Consider the following 5,269-nt stretch of genomic DNA (forward strand, 5'->3'; position numbering starts at 1 on the left):
CTGCGCAACTGCTCGGTAATCAGCCACACAGACTCGCCTTTGGTGGCTGGAGACTGATTCAATATTCCACTGGGTAATTTATGCAGAACTAATTCTCTACAGGAATGGAAGAGCTCGGAGGGGAGGCAGAGAAGAGGGAGAGAGAGAATGAGAGGGAGAGAAAATGCGGAGAGGAAGAAATGTGTGGTGAAATAATTATCCCCGGTGTCACTGTAGCAACATTCTGTGAAGTTGATGTCAATAAAATATTGAGCTGCACAATCCATTTCAATTTCACCTCAGAAAGATGCTGCAGAGAGGGGTCGGCCGGCTGCTGGATTGAGGAGCACCGTGCACGTGGACACAGCGCACACAACCACACACACGCACACACACACACACACTAACACAAACACACAGCTAGGCGGTGGCTGGAAACGTGTGCTGCTTACAGACCGGCTGGGAAGCACATCATTGCCTGTAGTCATTTAAGTTGTCAAAACAGCAGGGCTCCGTGTCTCCTCATATTTGGATTTAGTGGGTTTGAATTACTGGCAATAGCAGTGAAAGAGGATGAGATAAAAAATGAAATGAGGGGAGCTCCCCGGGAGAGCCATTGGGAGCATTGTATAGATTATGGTCATTTACGACGGAGGGGTTTGTAATAAGAGCCCCGTGTCACTGTGCATTTCTGTGTAGGCGTTCCAAGGGCAGGGACGGAGATGGGCTTCGTGGCATTCTCCTCACATCTCCTATTGATCAGCACAGTTTACATCGAGTTGTGTATCGTTGGTTTCACAAGGCAGTAATCTATGAGATGTGGATGGTCATCAATCAGCTACATCTGTTTGTGATGTTGTTCATTGAGCTTTTCATTGGATGTACAGACAACAAGAGAAGTAACAGATTCTTGAGATGTTATATAGAATAGCACAGACGGAATTGGACTTAATAATAGAAACAAGGCAAGGATCTTCTGTATAGAGGTGTTCACTTTGAAGGCCTGATAATGGACATCTCTTAAATTGGTCTATCTATTTGTTAAATTAAAGCAGACTATCCATAATAATCAACCTGGACACTTTAAAAAAATCATTAAATTATTGAAGCTAAGTTCAGTTAATGAGTTTTACCCAATTAAAAGTGCATATAGTAGTTCAGACACATTAGGACAGCATGCAAATTGTAATCTTACAATAAGATCAAACACTACGCAGACGATGTGTTGTTTTATCTGACCAACACTCCAAACCCAAAATTGTGTTCAACTTGAAAAGACAGAAGAGAAGAGGGAACACAACTTCACATTTAAGAAGCTGCAAACAAGTAATGTTTGGCATTTTTGCTCAATAGATGACCGTAAGGATATATCCAACTTTGTGTGTGTGTGTTTGTGTTAAAACAAAATGCCCCATATATGTTAAATACACACGAAGAAATACATTTGTGCTAAAACATGTAGTAATGTAGTACTTTAGGGTGTGTTGGGTCAGAACAACCCAGACTACAAGGGACACCAGAAACAAGAGGCTAAAAAAAGTGTAAACAAAAGTGGAAGAAGGTGACAGTGAGTATAACTTCTGTAGGTTCAGCCTATTCTGGAGAAGATTTGCCCAACACATTTACACTGCACCAAGAGCTCCAGCTCAACCCAGAACTACAGAAGAAGAAAATAGTTTATTCAATACATGTAACTGGTATGAGAAAAAAAACAGGTTTACCCTGACTAATGATAATGCAGTGAAATAATGCTCTTGCACCAGGAGTCCATGGCCGTTTTAAAATGATCATGACTTTTATTATTCCCTAAGTGCATGTTGGGCTGCTGAACCAGCAAAGAGTAAGATGCACATAAACGCAGTGATGAATATTAAACATAAAGTATTTTCATCATGCCAGCACACAGTCCCTGTTGGCCACTCATGTTGAATATGAACACATTTAAATGTTTACACACAGGTGTAGTTTCACAAATCCACACTTCAAGAGTGTACATATAATAGTGTGCATATGTCGGAGATGCAAATGTGCATCACTGGGTATTCATACAGGCATACAAATGTGGCAGAATTTGCTGCAAAGCCACACGCTGAAGAATAATGTTATCGTTTCTCCTGGTTTCTCAGTGGACGACCCCCCTGCGCTCTCCTTCCAAGACACCTCATTATTTGGTATCTTCGTCACTCTTATTAAACTCATACATCTTAACTTGAGGCCAGGGCCTGTCGATGTGGTGGAATACATACATACATGTCAAAACATTAACAGTGCATGTGAAAACCTTGCGCTCTGTCCATGCACTCAGGAGAGCCATGTGCAAAATGAATAATTTATCCAAACGAATTATAATACCGGCAACTCCCCTATACCAAGGCTTTTGTCTGGGCTGAGAATTCCTGCTCACATTTTTCGCTTCATACAGTTGGCCTTGTATACACTAGATATACCTCTCCGGACAGATTTGCATAGAAACACCCTACAATGTGGTGAAAAGGGAGCAATTAGGATTCATGACGGCGCCTCCCCTCCGGATGCTCGGCTGCCATGTGAGACGGCGGCGGCAGCTGATTGAAATGGAGGAGCATGGCCTTGCTCATGCGCCTCTCTCTCTTGTCTTCCTTCTATCTCTCCATTCTCCTGCAGGGCCCACTCCAGCCTCCAGGTCCGACCCTAGTCTTCCTCTCTTCCTCCTTCCATCAACCTTACCTTTTTTTCATTGTCATACGCCCTTTTCGAAAGCAGCAGATTAGTACTTGTGGCTCAGGGCCCGGTTGGAACTTTTGTATATAAGGAGCCTGAGGGAAGGAAACCTTCTAAAGCAGCAGCAGGGTTAACAACATCATCAAACACGGTGTGATTAGTAGTTAACGGATGCAGCAGGGTCACATTGTGCAGTTGTTTGAAACAGGTGACGGAGTCCTTGCTGTCGGTGTCTGGCTGGCTCGGAGCGTGTGGGAGGGCGTTTGACACAAACGAGGCTTCCAGGCTCGCAGAACCAGGAACAGATGGCACCGGGAAATGAGGCACCTCTCAGAAGCATTGAAACCCCCCTCCAACAACGACCCTCCCCACACTTCTCTCTCTCCTCTCTCTTTCCTACACACACACACTCCTCTGTTTTCCCATCATGCTCGCTCTTTCCTCCATAAATGAACCATTTTTTTTTGTCCAAGATTATTCAAGAAGAGCACTCATTACTGCTCATACAAGTGTCATGTTTTTTTTAAATCATAATCAAAACTCCTACTTAAAATGAATGAAAGGATGTCTGACATTTCATTCCCTGGTAGTGGGAACACAGGGTGCTTTGGGTCATCTGTCAGCATGAGATTCTTGTTCACCTGGATGGAGCCAGCAGATGGCAGGGTTGGGTCTGGGCGTCCTCAGGGAAAGACTGCAGAAAGCTAGTCACATTTCTTGAAGTACTGCCCTCTTTTTCTCTCCCCTTTTAAATCCACCACGGATAAATGGCAGAATAATGTAAGAGGGATGTACAAGTACTTCAAGTACTTTGTGTGACATGGCGAAGTGCAACTGCTATGGTATTTTTTTCCTTCAGTTCTTATGCTGCAGGTGTTTGAAGTCATAGTGGAGGAGTGAAGTTATTCATAACTGGGCTGTAAATATGTTCAGATTTCAACAAAAGGAGATCAGGAGATAAGAGGATGGAGCCCTCTGAGGATCAATGGACACGTTGTACTCCGCAATAGATTACTTGATGATAATAGAGAAACCAAATAATATCATTTTAAAATGGGATGAGCCCATGGCCCTTCATGTGTGTGGTTTTATGTGATTATATCGTTCTTCGAGTTATTCGAGAGATGTTTTTTTGGGTTTTACTTGTAGAAAAAGGGACGGCCCCATTGACAAGTGTCCCCAGTTTGGATCATGTTGCTTTCTGCCACAGCATTATTTATGATACAATAAAAAAAGTCAGACATTTAAAAAAAACTATAGTACATACTGTAGGGGCTTTAATTATCACTCTGTTGAAAAAAGAAAAGCTTTGTGAATTTTGGAATAATCGAGTCATGTTTTCACATGTATTATGATACATAAGTTATGTATTAATATTCAGTTCAGACTCTAATGTGTGATCTACGTATACAGCTGACCAATTGTTCACTTTGAATATTACTAATGTTTTTTTTAAATGAGACTATACTGTATAATTCCATGTGGGAAAGCATCACGCTCACTTACTGTAATGGTTTTGCAAATATGTTATGCAAATAAACAACATGTAGCAGATTAGGGAACCAAAGATGCACTGTGATTCACAGCTAACTGTGTAATTGGTTGAATAGTGTTTGCAGCAAACGAACAAGCATTGCTCACGAACGTTGCATGAACAAGTGGAGTTGAAGCACCTAAATGTGTCGTGCTTATGAGAATGAAACGTTTCAGTTTTATATTTTTTCCTCTCATGAATCCTGTGATAGCTTTATGTAGCCATATTTATTGAACATGTTATTTCGGTTCTGCAAAAAAAAGGAGAAAAAAGTGACATGAATGCAGCTTTCTTTACAGCCCTGCCTGCACTGTGGTTGACTTCATTCAGCAGACTTGGGCTTGTGTTTCATTCCAGTCGTGTTTGCTCCCCTCCTGAGCTCCTGTCTCCTGCAGCAATCTGTCTGAAAAATGCATACATAACATCCTGTGAAAATAGCTTTCTGCAGGGACTCCACTAAAAAAGCAGCGCTGCATCAAATGTTCCTGTCATTCTTCCCCCATGGCCCAGTTGATGGCAAAACATTTGCATAAATCGAGCAATCAGAGTTGTGTAAAAGGGTTTGTGCATTGAGTGTGACATTGTGCATTCAAATGACCCTTTAGAAAAAGCCTTTTCAATATATCACTGCCAGGGAATGCCTTCTTGGGGTCAGCATATGTGGTTGGCACTAACTGGTCTTTATAATAACGAATGCTCATGATATTGACAATATCAAGCCTGCACGTTTTTAACTTAAAGGTGGAGCAAGTGATTCTGGAGAATGCTTGTTGTCAAAATCAGTGAGTATCTCCTCACGATCCCCTACCTGTCCGTACTGTGTGCCTCGCTGCTAAAAATCTGGTGTCGAAACAACGCGTAGGCTCTGTAAACTGGTGTGAAGACAAAGGGTTTGTAAACAAAGGGGGTCCAACAACATGCCCGTTTACAGAGTCGTGTGTAATAACACTGAATTATTTTTCAGCGCACACACACACATACAGGTAACGTGTTGTGAGGAGATATTCACTGATTTTGCCCAAAAGTGATTTTGACAACAAGCATTCTCCAGAATCG

This window comes from Ammodytes marinus (assembly GCF_949987685.1).
Source record: "Ammodytes marinus genome assembly, chromosome: 20".
Lineage (NCBI taxonomy): Eukaryota > Metazoa > Chordata > Actinopteri > Uranoscopiformes > Ammodytidae > Ammodytes > Ammodytes marinus.